General features: G+C 41.4%; 1 long non-coding RNA gene across 1 annotated transcript; it reads right to left on the bottom strand.

Moving 5' to 3' along the window:
* Positions 1–6,174: 6,174 nt before the first annotated feature.
* Positions 6,175–9,899, bottom strand: LOC137471123 (uncharacterized). Its single transcript, XR_010997419.1, has 3 exons — positions 9,166–9,899; positions 8,321–8,382; positions 6,175–6,451 (listed from the first exon to the last, which is right to left on the bottom strand). It is a non-coding gene; the product is annotated as an uncharacterized lncRNA (long non-coding RNA).
* Between the last annotated feature and the right edge of the window lie 8,509 nt (positions 9,900–18,408).

Here is an 18,408-nt window from a genome sequence, read left to right as displayed (position 1 = left end):
GACCACATCTTCCTTGCTCTCACAGATTCCAGGATCATTCTCTTAGGATGCTGACTGGTACCTATGCTGGGAGCCTCCTGTTCTGCCATGAAATGTGGAACCAATGTCTTTCCAGGTGAACTTTACCTTGTGGTATAGAGGCAAACAAAAGGTGGCTGCATTTTCCCTGCCAGGTACCCCTAGTATCATTCCAGCTGGCTCTTGTGGGAGCAGCAGCCATGCTGCCGACTTGCACAGCATAATTCCAGGCTTTCTGTTAGGTTCAAGTGGCTCAGTGTAAAATGCCAAGAAATGCTGCTGACCCAGAGTCAGCCAGAGTGGGAGGTGAGGCAGAAATGATGCGACTCCTGTGAGCTGAGGTCTTGAGAAGCTGTTCAGCAGCAGCTGTTTTGTGCAGCTTCAAGGACGCATCATGATAAAGAGCACTAAGGCATCTTAGAGCCTGAGCACAGCTTCTTTCCCACTAACAGCTCAGTATTCAGACAGCATTTCTCAGCACTTTAGAAGTCACAGACTAGTGACAAGCACTCCTGTCGGCATGCACAAGATGCAAAGGACCCATGCAACATGAATGGCATGCAAGAAAACTCAAGCTAGCCTTCACTCACCCCATCATTTAGATGAGCTGGAATAGGTCATTGCAAGGAAACTGTGAGATGTCGACTGCTGCTCCCTTCTGCAGAGGTTTGCCATGTTTTATGGCTCATATGGCAAATTGTTCATTGGATTGAGCTTTCTTTCCCTCCTTGGATAATATATCCCATCCCTTCTTCATTTGTTATTGGCCATGGTACATATGGCAAGGCTTGGTGCACAGAGGGGTGGGAGGAGGTGAGGGTGCTGTGCTCAGGTGCCTCCTGAAGGCAAACCCAACAGCTTGAAAGCCCTGGTTGGGAGGAGGACAGGATGGCATAGGATGTCGGGTTGCTATTGGCATGTTCTATAAAATATGTCTTTTTGTCACATTTTGTGAGATGGTGCAACAGACATGCATATGCCACTTAGCACACTTCTGGGAGCATGGCAGAAATCCAGTGGAGTTAGAGATTAAAGCTAAAATGGGATATGATGTTTTTCAAAGATGTGTACCAGGCACTCAGGTCAAGACCTATGGATAAAATTTGTAACTAAAAAAAAAAAAATTCTGCAGATGTTTTGTGATTTCTCTTGTATTTCTCTTGAGCTGTATTTTATCTTGATCAGCAGATATTTCTTCTCAGATTAATTATCCTCCCTGTGTTCTACAAGGAACTCTTAGATCCAAACTCCTGGAGGATGCATGCCAGCAGTTTTAGGGAACAGGTGGGAGAATGATGCAGTTATAGGGACATCTAAGCAATGCTTTCTTGCCCACTGTCAGTTAGATTGATTTAATGTGCAGCATCTGAACATTATTTTGTGGGCAAGATTAGTAAAAAAGGTAGTTGCAATTCTCTGTATATATATATTGGGGGGTGAGAGGTAGAGGAGAGTCTTGACAACCAGCCATAATCCAGTCATTTATCAGAGCTGACCTTTTGCCACTAAGCACTCCAGTCTTACCTGCCAATATCTTCCAGAGAGAGAAATCTGTATGGACAACTCTCTGTATTCTTCCTCAAGGTGTGGTATGAATTCAAAGCACATCTGAAATCTGACAGAGAATCTGTATGAGTATCCTGACAGCCATTCCAGCTTGACACCTCTTTGATGTGCAAGAGTACTCTGTCAGCATGCTCCCTCTCCTCATGCCTTTGACTTCCAGACATGCAAGTCTGTGGTCCTTCTAGGAGTATCCCACCAAGAGGGCAATGTATGTGTTACCTGTCTGCTGTTAGAATTTTTCCCCATCCTCCAATTCTGCATTGCTATTGATTGATTGTGTGCTGGCTGGCTGACTCTAATATACAGCATATTCACCACCTCTAATTGATTGCAAGTTCATCATCCTTTTGCCCAGTACCCTGAGCAGATTGCTATTGACATTTACTTATTTTGTAATACTATTTATTGCTATTTGTCTTCTCATCAGCTTTTCTCTTTCCCTCTTCTGTTCTTTTTGCTCCCCTTTTACCCCTGCTTCCAAATCTCTGTTTGCCCATGTCTTTCCTTTTCCTCCTGTTACTTCTCTGCTCTACTACATGATGAACCTGGTTTTTTTTTGCCATGGTCTTGATGAGACTTGTGCTTGACACAGTCTCCTTTCTCACTGACACCTGTCTGCACCACAGCCTCTCTGTGTTGTATTCTGAGCCTCTCCTCATCCCCTGCTGCTCCTGTCCTCAGCAGCTCTCAGGAGACACAGATGGGCTGGCACTGAGCAGAGCACAGCCGATGGGAAAGCAGGGATCTGAGCCCATACCTGAGTGATGTGCAGTCCTTAGCCCTTCCTCAGGTGCTGCTCAGTTGTGCAAGTCATGGTGCACCAGATGAACTAGATGAGAGAACAGGCAAAAGTTAAATGCAGGCCTTACTTCAGTGCAAGGAATAAGATAGCCACTGTCTGTGCTTTGCAGTGGGAGTATTTTCCACAACCCCTTTGCTGACCTGCACTGTGGCTGCCAGCATAAGCACACAAGTGCTGGTGAAAAAAACCCTAAAAATGAGCCGACATTGAGTCTGCTTAATTGTCTGTTGAGTTGTGAGCCTCTAGCTGGTGTGTGTGAACAGTCTTCTACGTGACAATGGTGCACAGGTGTGACCTCAGGAGGTGACAGCCAGTGGGACTGTGGGCAGGAGCATGCTGCTGGATACACACTGAGAGCTGTAAGCCTCCAGTATACCCTGCTGCACTTGACATGAGCCCAGGCAGAATGCAGCCCCGAAACAAGCACACCTGTCTTCAGCACTGCTCATCAGCATGCAGAAAGTGCTACCCCTGCACAGCAGGGGTCTCGGCTCTACTGAGAGCTGAAGCCCAAGAGAGACATGCTGGGGACAGCATGTTCAGACATGACCCACAGCTTTATGCATTTCATGGATCAGCACCAGGGAGGTTTGTGCATCTCCTCACTTGCATTCCCACTCCCATATGTGCTTGGTAGCCACTGTGTCCCCTTCCCAAGTGGTGGCTGTCACTGAGCAATGGGCTGCATGAATGTTATTTCACAGTCAGGTGGAAAGGGCACAGGCAACTGGCCCCCAGCATTCCCCTTTGGCTGGTGCCCAGTCCCAGTGACACTACAGAAAACAAAGGAAGGCTACCAGGAACTCTCAGAATGCTCAGGAAAAAAAAAAAAAACAAAACAAACAAAAAAAACCCCACAAAAATAAACCAAAAAAAAAAAGTGGAAGAAGGGGCTCATTTTAATAGCTCCAAGCCTTGCAATCCTGTATGTCTTAGAAGGAGTTATATTGCTCTTCGACCTTTAAAAATAGTCTTGGATTTGGAAATCATCATAGTGCAGATCCTCCTTTACTGGCAAGTTGATAGCAAGATGTAAAAAAAAAAAAAAAAGAAAAAGAGCAGACAAGGATCTGGAATCAAAGGCAGAGAAGCACTTAGAGATGTGTCGACAAGAAGTGCTATATAGATGCCACATTGAAAGGACTGGCAGGTTTCTGTCTAAGCTGTTCCTCCTCGTGGTTGCTTTTATCTCTTAGCACAGTGCTTCTTCATCTGTACCATCCCTGTGACTGTGATGGCACTTTCAGGGAAGACCATGTTTTGAGCAGAAGTGCACAGTCCTATCCACCTTCTGTGTTCATAGGTCCCTTTCCAAAGCAGCAAGGTCAAATCTTTGGTCCCTGACCTGTGCAGTGCAGCAAAGGGGCAGACAGCAGGTGGGGTGACCCTGGCTCAAGTCCATGCATTTTTTACTCCTCCTTTTGACCCATGATGGAAATAGACCAGGTCGAGCTTCATTTGTCATGCAAAAGCTTAAAGATATCACTTCGTAGGCTTCAAGCAAATACCTGTGGGTGACCAACAAGACAGCCAAGAGTTTTCCTCTTCTAGTGGGAGCTGCACTTGCCAACACAGTGCTACAAGGCAGCACTTTGGTCATAAAAAACTTAAGCTGTTTCTCCCGCCCAGCACATGCCAGAAAAAGCACAAATGAACAGTGCTAATTTCAGTTAATTTGCTGGACTAATTATGTCTAATGAAGAAATGGCACAGATAGGGCAGCTGAAATGAAGGGTGTGCAGAAAGGAAAAATGTGAGAGATCCCCAAGCAGCTCACCTCAGACCTCTGGGCAGTGGAAGAGCAAAGCCTTCCTGCACCAACCCCCATATCTGCCCAGTGCTGGGGAGTCCCAGCAGAGGAATGGATGGCATGATGCCCGATGGGCTCTCAGGCCAGGCAGGTCACCCTGGTTTCAGTGGAGGGGCCAGAGAGAGTGGCTGCTGGCTGGGGACCACTGTCGCTGGCTGGCACAATGGACCCAGCAGACACCAGTCCTCCGCTGAGAAATTTGGCAGTCACCCCTCTGCAAGCAGCAGGCAAAGGGTCAAAAAGAAGCCAAAAAACTTACCTTTTAAATTGATCTCAGAAGATACAGCAACACAAATTTTGAAATCAAAATCATAGTTCTGACAAATTAAAAATTATAGAAATTTTATTCATCTTTATTATTATTTAACTTTAGGTGGGAGAAGCAAAATTTTCCAGAGAGGAAGGATATATAGTTGAGTTCAGGTGTGATACAAAGGTAGTTTAAATTACCCCTCCTTTATCTCCATTTTTATCTTCTTTTAAATGAAAAAGAGCATTATGTTTCTTCTTTTTTTTTAAATCAAATTGGTAGAATTTAGGCTTTGAGCATGAGAGAAGACATCTTCACCATAAACAAAAAGATGGTTTGTGGAAGTTTGTATTTGACGGCTGTCTTCAAACAGGTAATAAGATTAAATAAATGCACCAGATACTCACTGAGAGTTTACAGTGGGAGAGCTAACAATTACATACAGGAAGATGTGACATCATTGGTTTTGATGGTTTCCCCTGTGGTTTTTACTTCTCCTTTTGGTGAAAGTGAGACAACTGCGATTTCTCTCACTTCCACTCTTCAGAAATTGTGAAAGTATCTGTCTTTCTTTTATATCAGCATCTTCACTTTGCTGTTGATTCAGAAGCAAATCCAATTGTACAAACAGATTAAGTCTAAAATGAAACATGGCTAGAAAGCAGCATTTTCCTCAACCAGTAGTTTATGCACAAAACCACCAAGCCACTGAATCACAGAACAGTTGCGGCTGCAAGGAACCTCTGTGAATCTCCTAGTTCCCCTCTCTGCTGCTCAAAGTAGATAACATATGGGGATCAAAAAAAAGGAGAATTGTGCTCTGCCTTTCACTTCAGTGAAATGTATGCAACAATTTCTGTAAAATACTAGCATCTTCTTAGTTTATCTAATGAACAGTCATTGTTTAGATATTTTGGAACACAGATGGCATTCAGAATTCATAAAGTGGGCCAGAAGCACTAATCTTCATCCCAGAAATCAGTAGCACAGATATAAAATCAAATTAATACTTGTATACTCATGCCCCAAATTATAAGTTTTTGACATAACAGCATGCCAATGAAAAATACTGAGCAATTTTCATTTAAGCAGAATACCGTTCATTGCTTTTTTGCTTGCAAGCCCCTGGGTGTGTGAAGCCTTCTGTATTTTCATAGTTTTCTTAGCTACCAATTTATTTTACACATAGGAGATACACACTCTTCATCAACATTTAGCTACAAGCAGCAAGTACAGTGATGTTTTTGAAAGAATATCAGAAGGCAGCTGCATCCAGTGTTTCTACACAGGAACACTTGGCAGCAGCACACTGACATTCTGTGACCTGTTCTGAGTCACTGACCCTTCCCTGTGCTCCCTCTAGACAACCAAGCCCCTAATCATTGGTTTAGATGCAAGATTTTATATGCCCTGGTTTTAGCCACCTGAACTCTCTTGGCTCTAGCTCTTCATGTCTACTCCTGAACTACATCACACTGTGGGAGCCACCAAACACACCTGTGCTTGTACCACACATGGCTCTGCCACACAGAGCAAGGGGCAGCTGTCCAAAATAGTTTGCTTTAGGGACAGGCAGGCAGCAGCAAGGTTCTCCCTCCTTACAGGTCTTTCTCATTTAATCCAGCTGCTCCAGATTTATCTGCAGACTCTTTTTTCAGGTTAAGACGCATTGAAGTTTTTGGTTCATGTTTTTCTCACAAGTCACTGGAAGATTTTCTTATCCTCTGCCAGCTGTCACCATCCCCAGAGCAGAATCACAACAGCCTCAGCTTCCGTTTTAAGAGTGGACTGTCCTGGGGAACAGTGCCTGAGACAATAATGCTCTAGATATCTTCCCCATCCATTCCTGCTGTACCTGGCTCTGTGCTGCTCATTATTCAGGTCTGAGCTTCTGTGATTTCCAGTCAAGCAGTGAAAAGCAAAGCCTTGCAGATTTTGGTTTGCTCAAGACATCCCTCTGTGAGAGGCAGCAGTGGAGGGACTGTTGCACAAGCAGTTCCAGCATCTGCATGACAAACAGGACAGCAGAGGCAGTGAGGAAGAAAGTTATAAGTCACACAAATGACTAAATAAATGGCTAAGCCGGCACCAAACATCCACACAGTGATTTCACTGCCATGTCAGTGAACACATGGACAGTCAGGGACACTGCCTTCAAACACTGGCAGGTTTGGCTCCAGTACAATTAATTTAGAAATGATTACAACTTCCATACCAAAGTCAGATGAGCCTCGATATTATATAGGAATTTAGTCAAATTCAAAAATAATCAGATCTTACCTTATGCATTTTAAAAATAATGAAAGGAGAGGGATGTCCTCTGTTTAGAAAGTGAGACACTTTTGCTGAAACCTGTAAAGTTGTTATTGAAAATGTTAATCTTCTGTGTGCTGAAATAAAACTACCATCTGACAATTTGATTGTCTTAGAAACCATGATTAAAGCTTTCTTCTTAGAATGATGTTGCTGAATGGTTGAGTACTCTAGACAGCCTTTTCTATGCTTTCAAAAATCATATTGGCAACCTTGAAAATCCAGTTGCTGCTTTTCCCTGTCTCTACTGTCAGAGATATTTATTAATTTGATGAGAAGTTTGAAAAACTTTATTTACCAAGAATTGTAGATAATTGATTCTTTTCAGACTTTTAAACATACAATAGACTCTAAAACCAACTTTATAAAATATTATTTGGTTAGTAAAGCCTCCTCTAGATTGACCAACCATGTGCTTATATGCATGCATTTGATGATGCCTATTTTCACACATCAGATTAGGGAACATAAAAAGACCATGGCATTTCACAGCATAGAATAATGGTGTGGGGGAGTAACAGTAAATTTCTGAAGATAGTTGAAGTCCGAGAACATATCAACTCTTTCAGGCTTCTGGATTTGTACAAAGCAAAACCTAGGATTGCTGCCAATAAGGCAGATGGTGATCTGCTGGTCACCACATCTCTTGGACAGACTTTAGCTCTATCCAAGATGTCTACTCACAGGCTGGTAGAGGTACTTTTTGGTGCTGTGACTTTTCTGTACCCAAGGTAGATGGTCACAGAGATTTTTGATTCTTCTTATTCTGTTTTGGGCCAGCTCTTCTTGCTTTCCAGAGTATCTGTCCAAAGTATTTTGACAAATCTGGTATGTGACTGAACTTGAAGTCATGTCACTTACTAAAAACTTTTAGGTCAACTCCCTAATTAACATCAGCTTTTAAGAATTCTTAATTTAAATATAGTCAGTGTTCTGCTTCCCACAGTGCCTCCCTACTCCAATTATGTACAAAATCCTTAGACAGAAGACCTTTTTGAGGAAACTGGTGTGGTCTTATCTGGCTGAAAGTTCTTGAGATAACATTGTGTCACTAATGTAGAGAAAGTTCAGCATAAAAATAGAAGTCACTACTTGAAAAGGAACTATGATAAACATTCATCACCAACCATGTGCCCATCAGAGATATTCAGCATGTTTATTTTAAAGGTAAGTTTCACTATGGTGATTTTTTTCCCCCAGAAACAGATGATATGCAATGTTTTACTAGCACTGGAATGGGCTCCAAGTCAAGCTGTTTGTCAACTGGAAATTTCATCTTGCAAGAGAAAGGTATTTTAAAGCTGCTCAGAAGTGAAATTCACATAAAGGAATAAACTGTATATAGCAGATTTGCATTCCTTAGCTCATCTTCCTGTGCTGGAAATATGGACTTCACAGCTCTGTGCTGTGAGAACAGAGAATGGTCGGAAAATACAGCAAATATTGTAAATATAGCAAATACTGTAAAAGTTTCTTCCATAATGTTACTTTCACTGGGAGCTGCATTCATGGGGAATGTTACCATCTCGCAATACCAGCAGCAATAGAAAATATTATTTACATTAATCCACACAGACATTTACATCATTCTCTCCTTGAATCCCACAGTAAGCCACCTTTTGTCTGAAGTGAGAGCAAACATAAGAAAATAAATATTGTGCTGGTGAATGTGGTTAACAAGGCATAAAACATTACAGCCGTGGTGACTCTTATATGGGAATAGAAGCATAAATGCCAACTAATTCTTTGTCTGTCCTGAAAACCAGGGCTAAATCATCCTGTTGGCAGAACTACTAGTGCTACAAGTACTCTTACAGGGAAAACTGTCCCATGACGGAGTCTCTGAAAGGCAGATTTCATCATTTACCCACAATAAGAAGAGAAAAGCAAACAGAAAACTGCTCAGAAACTGCCAGTGCTAAGAAGGAATGACTCTGCAGGCTGCAGATGTAGATTAACAGAGAGAGACCATCAGGAGCTATGACTCAGAGACACTTTCAAAGCTGTGGTTCCAAGATGTGGGAAGAAGTGTTCCCCCAGAATTGCTTAAAAATTCTTCTTATTTCTTTAGTTTCTGCCCTGACACGGTTTGTCATCTTTATCTCTGCCCATGCCTCCTTGGTCTACATGCTTTACTTTGCATCTCTTGCCTGGACTAATTCTTGTCCTACTGTCCCTTGTGTTTAAGTCTTTACTCTTTATGTTTCTACTTCCTCCACCAGAAGGCTTGAGCATGGGGTATTTGATATGCCAGGAGCTCCTGACTAGGGCTGTTACAACAGTCAGAACAGAGGGAAGCTCAGGCTGATGGACTGCTGGAGCTGATGCTCATATCTATGTGAGTTTCTACACCTGCCTGAGCTACAATTCCCACAATACAGAGGGAACATGAGTGCAAGGATCCACCTTTATCTACAGATAAAGTGGCACCAGAAGCGCCATTTGTAAGGAACAATTGGACTTTGGGTCACTAAGTTGTACTCCCTTCCATTAAACCTATGACAAACACTGGGGAGTAAAAGAAATGTTCATACATTTTTAGTTAAATAGCCACATATGTATGTGCTACAGCCAAGTATTAAAATTCTTATGCATCCATGATTTCACACTTTGTGCTGTATTTATATCACTACAAAAGAGGCTTAAAAATTCACCAGATTTTCACCAAGTGTAAATCAGTTTAGCTTCACAGCGGCTCATTGCCTTAGCTTTGGTGAATTTAATTCAGACCTGAATCACTGAAAGCCCACTGACTTGTACCAGCTAAAACTCTAATTTTAAGACACTCATAAAACAACAAAAGCATTTATCTCTTTGTATCAAAACAAGCTTACGTGAAAGCAAGCCAATGAGTCTATCTGTATACATACTACTTTCCACAGGACTGCCAAAATTTTTTTTGTTTAGAAAATGTGGCTGAATATGAAATTCTCCATGGGAATCAAACACAAAACTGTTAAAATTGCCTCTCTGCAGCTCATGACTTCTTCCAGTTCTCATCCATATGACTAAGGATTTGCTTATCTGATAGCTAGAGTCAGAGTTCCATTATGTATTGGTAAAGGAATTATTTATATTGAACTTAGTAATGAAATAACTGGCTGATTTCTTCCTGTCTAAAGGACGGGTCAATTTGTATTTAGTTTGCTTTTTTTTTTTTTTCTTTAACACTCTGCAAGAAAATGCATTCATTTTTTAGAGAGCTACAAAGTAGATTTAAGCTGATACTCACTGCCACTATGTAGAAGGCAAATTGCCAACACTGCTGACATAAATAAGCACATAATCTGAGTAACCCTTAAGACCCTCTGCACTCTATTCTGGCTTCCATGTTGGCATTGTGGATTTAGCTGCTAGCTCATCTACCAGACATTTTCCAGCAAGATCTCTCAGGTATAGTCTGAACTTATAGGATCTCATCTCTGCTTGGTGCCTAAATTTGAGATTTTTTACTTTAATTGTAACTCAAGTTTTACCAAGTAGCTGACAACAGTGTGGTGGAGACCTGCTTTTGAATGTGGAGCTTTTGCTGCTGAAATTCAAACACATTTTTGCTGACCTCCCTCTGTAACAAAACTCTTCCCCTGCAAGTAGTACACCACAGGAACAGATTGTGAGTGGAGAGGTCCTCAAGAAGTCCTTTTTGGGAGAAATTGACAAGGCAAGTGGTGTGCTAGGGCTGCTGCTGAATATGGGAAAGGCACTTGCACCTCCCATCTACCCTCTCCACAGGAATGGAAACTATTTGAATCAGCACTTGCCTAGGTCCCTGAACATATCTAGGGTACTTGACAGGTATTCAGCCCAGGGTGGTGTCCATGGGTCTGCCCAGGAACAGCTAAGAATAGCTGTGTTTACCAACACATCTCACAAATGACAGCCAAGAGCAGCAAGACAGTTAGTAGGGGGTGAGTGGATAGGAGGAGCCAGAAGACTGCTTCTTCTTTCTGCTTCATTGAGTCACTCAGCATCTGCTTCCTTCTCTGAACAATGGGAGTTTCTAAGTTCACTCCCACTTTTGATAGCTGGATGAAAAGAGGTGATGCACATTATGATTAATTTTTACAAGCAGCTATTAGGCTTGCTCATGGCTTTGAAAAGCTCTGTCAAAGAGAAAATCAAACTGAGATCATGATCTGACACCTTCCCCAGCTCTGTAAAGACTCAGTTGTCAGTGGACACTGAACCTTCTCATGTGGCAGGTTTATACCCCACTCTGAGATATGGCAGTTTCAACAACACAGTCAAACGCCCCAGTTGGGCATGTCAGAGAAGAGTAGTATTCCCACAAGGGAACTTGTTTGCCTGACTTGGATATTCAAATTGTATCAGATAGGATCAGGATCTCCCTCTGCAATAGGTGAATTTCCTTCATTCCTGTGTAAGGAATAGCACAGGCGTTTGTTCAGGAGCACGACATCATTGGGTACTTCAGTGCAGGAACAAGATGAGTGCCAAAACAGGGTAGATTGGGGCACAGCTGTGAAAATGTCAAGCAATGGAGGATCCACCACAGCATGACATGAGGCTCTGGAACAGGCATCTGTGTTTTCTCCTCTTCCTCCTTGTTCACATATGTGTGTGCCATGCCCATCCTATAAGAAAACATAGCATAATAAATGTGGTAGACTGATCAACCTGAGTTTTTACCCAGCTTTCTCTCCCCAGGAAGGCCAGAAAAAGGATATTTGCTGCAGCTGACACAACTCTGAGGGACTGGGTGTCCTTCAGCTTCCAGGGATGTGGTAGCAGTGAGCTTGAAGCACATCGTCTGACCCCCTGCCCTGCACCAGGCTCCTTTTCTCACTCCAGCCCCATGGGGGCCAGAGACAGCACACCATGAACAGCAGAAACAGTGACTGAAACACCTTGCTCCTGGGTATGGGACTTTCCACACACAGGGTGTGGGGTCTGGCATGGGATGAGACTTGAGGTGCGTGATATGGGAAGGATTTCCTACTGTTGCTTCTAAATTAAGAAAGAGAATAATTTCCAGGGGTTGATTCTGAACAGTGAGGAGAAGAACTTGTCCTGAAGTGCCCTTTGTGAGTGAGAACCTCTCTTAAACAACAAAGAAGTTGCAGTGAGTGTGGCTTTCCCAGCCTCTGTGAAGATCTTGTTATCAGCTGAAGAAGTCTTTGAAGATTCTAATTAAGGTCTGACTTCACCTAAATATCTGTAGTCGAGAAAGATACGTAAGCATAGCACAAGCTATGTGATTCATAAAGAGGAACTCAGCAAATATGTAACTCTCTTCTAGGATGGGCAAGGCTAGGCAAAGGAAATCAAGTAAAAGAAAGAAAAAAAGAAAGAAGGAAGGAGGAAAACACTACAGAAAAAAATGGAAAAGGTAGAGTGGGAAGAGAAACTTTCTTCTAAAATGGACAAGGTTTTATTTTATTCTACCCTCATCCCTTCCCTGTGTATCTATTACAGGTTCAATGTTGCTCTTGCTTTATCAGTAAGCATTAAGTGTGCAAAATCATTTTGCAAAAATCTTAAACCAAAAATGAGCCTCAATTTTGATTTTGCTACAGTCATTAGCAAATCCATTTATGTCAGGGGCTAAAGATCATAGTGGCTTTGCTTGAAAAACATCACATCAGTAGCAAGAAGGTGATTATAACATGTTAGGCTGGGTTCTTAACTACTTAATTCAGTTTGGGTCTGGTGTAATTTTATTTTTCCACCAGTGGTGTGGAACCTAGAATAACCCTTTTAAATCTCCTGTACAGTTAATCCAACAGGCTGCTGTACAGAAATCAGAGCAAGGCTGGGCAGTGCAGTCATTTTAAGATGTTTCTTAAGGAAAATAATTATATTTAAAAGGAATAATACTTTGTGAAGACTGTTTTTTTTTCTCTGCTCAGTCTAATGGAGCCCCTTGAGCTCAAGATATTATTGTATATGACAGTATGAAATTGTTATTTTCTTTTAAATCTGTTTCACTTTCTTACCCTTGCTGAAATGCTGAAGGCTGTAACACTGATATATCTGCTTCCCAGGGACAAATGCAATTAACTGGGACTTTGAAACATTTTGTAAATATTTCTGAAAACACATTTAATACCCCTACATAATTTTTCTCCTTTTTGAAGTGTATGTGCTGTAGCTTGTTCTGAGACAGAAATCCCCAAACTGGCCACTGAACAATACTGTGGATCACAGGAATTTTTAACCATGTCCTCTCTGACCTGCACTATTGTGTTTAACAATAACAATAGAAGAGTTATCATATATATATATATATATATATATATATATATATATATATATACATAGTCTTCAGACCCATTGCAAGCAATCTGGGATTCACTGCAAACAGCCACCACTGCTTTCCTTAAGGATGTCTTAGCATTTCCTCCATAAGCAACCCACCAGATCATTAGGACTGAACTTTAGACCATCTCTGATGTACCTTAACATATCACTTCTTGGCCTAAAAGCTTGATGTGGGAAAAAATCCCAATATTATATATATTTGTTTCCATTTAGAGAGATTTGTGAGTGATAAGAAGCTTCTTTGCACTTTCAGACATCAAAGGACTGGTTTTAGGGAATGAAATTAGTTATATTACTGCAGACAGAATTTATTTCTCCTTAAGATATTTTATGTTTTTTAAAGAGACATATGGCTAGAAAGAATGCTACTGTGCACATGGAGGAATTTTGCCTTAATATGAACTTCTTAAAATTAATTTAGTAATGCTTTGTACTCTCAAATGAAACAATACAATGCTGGAAGTTCAGGAAGAACTTGATACAAGAAGTACAGCCTGATATATGCAGAGTTAACCTTTGTGCCAGGAGGCCCTGGAGAACTCGGTCTGTGCTCTGATTCCTACAGCCAGAAATATAAACTGTTGTTCTGCTGGATGCTAGTGTCTCCTTTCTGAAAAGTCAAAATGTGCTTGCAAGGGCAGTGAACAACCTTAGTGCTTACTTCCAAGCTAGAAAAAGTGTGTTATGGTGAGAGAGAGGGTTGTCTGTTTAGCTTGTTAAAAGGAAGATAAATTGATGTCTATTTAAACCAGCAGGTAAGATATGAGTGTCTTAAAATAGAGAAAATAGAATGTACCAAAGGGCTGTTCAACAAAACAGAGAAGCGTGATAAGTACTAGCGCCTGGAAGTCGGATTTGGGCACATTGGATACGACACATCTCTCAGCAGCAAGGATGATTAATGGCTGGAACAAACCCCACGAGGTTCTTTATACTCTGTCTCTTACCATCTTGAGTTCAAGCTGTTATGAAAGATGGGACTTCACCAAATATAAGTCACTGAATTACTCTAAATACCAGCTGAATTAAATTCTACAGTTTGCATTAAACAAACCAGAACAAATCTCCTGCTCATTCTTCCTCATACAGATGAGTTATCCCATTGCTCCCTCTTCACAGTGGCACTTGTGCCACAGTCCATGCCTGCAGCAGAACATTTTATATTATGTCTCCTTAGCAGATGAAGCTTACTTAGTTCACTGTAAATCAAAAGTTATAGTGAGAAGGAGCCGTAATCTTTTCATACTGCCTTCTCACAAGACAATGTCAGATTAAGGTCAATAACTGCATGGAAATCCAATATAGGCTTGGGTCTTCAAAACACCCTTACTCACACCGAACTGCCCATGTCTTGGGATGACTACACTGTCCTAGCTGTAAAATGCTGCTAGCAGCATACCCTAGCAGCACAGAGGTCTACAAGACCGACCCCTTGGCTCAGCATCATGCTCAGTTAGGTTTGCAGAGCTCCCTGCTGCCACAGCATCCTTGCTCGCAACAGGCAAAGTGGCCAATGCACCCCTTGGGAACACATGGCAGTGAGCACAGCATCACAGCATGACAGCATCAATGGGCCCAGAGCAGCTGGTCCCTGTGCCCTGGGGCAGGGCTGAGCAGGCAGAGCCCCTGGAAGGGAAAACCCACAGTCTGGAAGCATGCCCCAGCTTCAGAGCACTGCCTCCAGATACTGGTGATTTGTCACACTAAGCAGTTTACATCCATTTGCCATAACCATGCCAGGTGAAGCAATTTTGCAGAGCCTTTCTGTTGAATTCCCATATTCAGATAGGTGCTATTTGGAGGCAAAGGACATATTTTTCAAGCCTCGTGGTCTAAATTTGTAAATGAAGACACGAAGGTGCCTTTGATGACTGGAAATTTATGACATTTTGGAAAACAGGTCATTAATCTAGGTGCCTATTTCTGTGCATATGTTTCTAACTTTAGTCAGAAAGCAAGAAAGTACTATCTTCCCATTTTGAAATGTAAAAGTAATGTAATTCAGGAGATCCTTCACTTACAGAGCTGTACTCCTCCATAATTTTTGTCAACAGTCATTTTGAATTTTTGATTTCTCATTTGATTGGCCTGCAGGGTTGCAACTGAATTAACTTCCTTGGGATATATGCCTTGGCAATGGTACTTTCTTTGTGTCAGATCTGCTTCAAACTGTTTATGGTTTTTTGTTTTCTTTTTTGTCTGGTAACAGCTAAATGCACTTTTACAATGTGAAAACAATGTAGGGACAAATTTTGCACTTGGAAAAACTGCATTTGTGAAAGTTTGTCTGGGAGGTGTTGACCCTGAAGGTGCTTACATGGTAGAGTATGCTGTATTTAGGATTTGCTTAAGCAAATAAATTGAACAGTGCCTTGCTGGATAACATTAAGTAAGGACATCACACATTTCTTAACTGACCTACGAGGGTCACTAACAGCAAGATGTAGCTGCTGTTGTGTCAGCCTCACTATACTGGCCAGGAGATGGTCTGATTTTTCCATTCCCTGGAACTGTACAAAATTGCATTCATGGGAGAGAGAGCCAAAGATAAAAAACGCTCATGATTATTGTACCAGGGTCTGGTAGTACCACTTGCTTTCCAGCAAGCTTTAGTATTAATCATGTGGTGATGCAACCTTCTCCTGCTGTTTTGAGCTCTGCTAACTGCTAACTGCTACATGTGCACAAAAAATTGGTCCCTGAGTCAAATCAATATGCAAATCCCAGCACACACTGAAACACAGTAACATATAAAGGAATAGAATGACCAATCAGAGAGGGGAAAGATGTGGAACACAGGGTAAAAATGTGAGGATTATGGTTAACATAGCAAACACAGGTCACACCACAGCAAGTGCATTATTCATATGCTAGTACTTGACAAGCTTCACAACTGTAGTGAATTTAGAAACGTCTGAAGGAAGTACCTTTGTGATTTTGGCTGGGGTGTCTTCTCACAATAAAGGAGTAGTATGGGATAAAGGTAAGGGTGTCTGACTGAGAAGAAAAAAGCAATAAAAAAAGCACAACCTGGTATTAAAGGTTGATCTCACAGAGAGAGTTAAGCCTCCATTATTTCAAAGTGTAATTATCGAGTATTCCTGTGCTGGCAGATGCAGTATTGGGCACATATGTCACAGAGAGCTGTCCAGGAGGTGAAACAAAAAAGAATTTCACCTGGATAAGTTTAGCCACCTGAAAAGGACACATTTTAAAATGTAGCCCAGGTAGCTCTATTTCTGCAATGTAAATCTACTTCCTAATATGCCCCCCATGGCTATTTCCTTCTTTATCCAGTTGGGCAGGGCTGAGCTGTGACACCTGTAAATTGAAACCCAGGTCCTTAATTGAGTTTGAGACATTTAGTTTTACACAGATGGAGACAACGATCTGCATGTAAATGAGATGACCAATACAGTTGTACCATACCTCATAGAAAAATAGCATAATTGGCTAAAGCAAGGCAGGGCTTGGAGGTGCAGCCTATGCCAAAATCAACAGACTAAAGCTCTGAGGAAGATGGGGGATAGCAGAATTACCATCAAAGGAGGATTCATCTCACTTCTCTGTAGCCTTCTAAAATTATGGTTTATTCCTGTCACCAGATATGTGTCAGTTGCTGTCTGCATTACCTATAGAGGGGTCTGTACTTATGCTCTTGTAAGTTTCAGACAATTCAGGTTAGCTAATATAAATCCCACTCCAGGTTTCTACACAGGAGTTCCCTGGTGCTTTTTGTTACTTTTCGTTTGTACATACAAACTCCACTTTTATTCCATACTTGTTCAGAATGAAGGCCTCAAAAATGCAGAAGCGTTACTATGGAAAACTTGTAGAGGGGAAGATTGACCTCTTTCTTTTTTTCTTTTTTTTTTTCCTTTCATTTCACAGGTTTACATTAATGTTTTCACTTAGAAGCTTTCTGAAGTATTTAAGGCTGAAGCTCTCCACATACAGAACTCACACATATTGAGTTAAAAGAACTGCAATTGCTGGACCAAAGAAACTAATATCCATTACATTTTCAGCTCAATGGATATTTCTACATGAAAATCCTTTTGGTGCTTTTGGACTTGTTCTAAAAAAGTGAAATAAAAACAAAAAAGCCAAGAGCATTCTGACCCAGTTTGCTCCCAACCCAAACTTTTCTAACAAAAACTGCTCAGATGTGGCCAAACGACTTCTGCTAATAAGTGAAATGTACATAGGAGTTATAGTCATAGTGTGAGTGTGAAGGAAGATTAAAATTAATGCTCTTTTAATTTTCTTTACAATGTATGCTTTGAAAGGTGTTATTTTTTCAGTCAAGTAATTACAGGGTGGAGAGAATGTGAGGCCAATGGCAGGAGGTTAATTACATGACCAAACACCCACTACATCTTGCTCAAAGAACCCTGAAATGATTACACATTTTTGTAACAAATAGCCTAGTCTGGACTGCTGGTTGGAGGGCTACACTCAGCTTAAAAGAAATGCATAACTTCTACCTAAGAATCTTTATATTTTAAAAAATAATGCTGTATAACACAGAGAGACTACCTAAATTTCTGGAGACAGGAGATGTCAGTTTATTTACACAGTCCACTTGGGAATTTTACATAGACTCTATTTCCTATGGCCAGCCATTTTCTCATCTTCTTTCACAACACAACAGTTGGCAAGAAAATACTTTAAACTAGAGATCTGTAATTAAAAATAAAAACTATCAGAAACCTTTTTTCATACCTGCAGCAGCTCTGAACTTTGATTTAACTGATTTCATTTTAGATTATATTGGAAAAGGCCAGGAGATATAATCTGATAATCTAATGTGTATACCAGTCACTAAATTTCTCCTCTATTCTTCTGCTTTGAAAAAAAGCACTCCCTGGATGTAAAGAGTTTTCAAGAAAAACATTCAGTATTTATCTGAAAATGAATCTAGCTGATATTGCAGTATTAGGATAACACTGAGTGGTAACCTCTTTCTAGAACCCACCTCTCTTCCCGTGTGTTTCTGATTTCCAGGAGCTGTTCACCTGAGGACAAACACACATCTTGCTGATGAAGTAAACCTGGATGCCTACGTGCTACAACACACCCAGACTCCCATCCACCTTGCTGAACATGGATCACAGCACAGTTCAGCAAAGACAGGACAACGGCTGTCTGTGCTCTGAACCTACAAACACAGGTATGCCTGAGCATCCCATCCAGCAGAGGACCCTGCCTTGAAGCCAGATGCACAAGAAGAGCTTCCAGGCTCTTTCTCTACTGCTAAATGGTCTCCTGAGCCATTTCATCATCCAGATCCACTCCTTTATGCCCAACTATCTGTAAGTTAAGTGGTTAGCAAAGTCTGGCTGTGAAATGGTTAACTCCCAGCTG

This window comes from Anomalospiza imberbis, chromosome 3 (genome assembly GCF_031753505.1).
Source record: "Anomalospiza imberbis isolate Cuckoo-Finch-1a 21T00152 chromosome 3, ASM3175350v1, whole genome shotgun sequence".
NCBI classification, from domain to species: Eukaryota; Metazoa; Chordata; class Aves; order Passeriformes; family Viduidae; genus Anomalospiza; species Anomalospiza imberbis.
The sequence above is the reverse complement of the archived record's forward strand: the minus strand, read 5'-3'. Positions and strand labels throughout refer to the sequence as shown.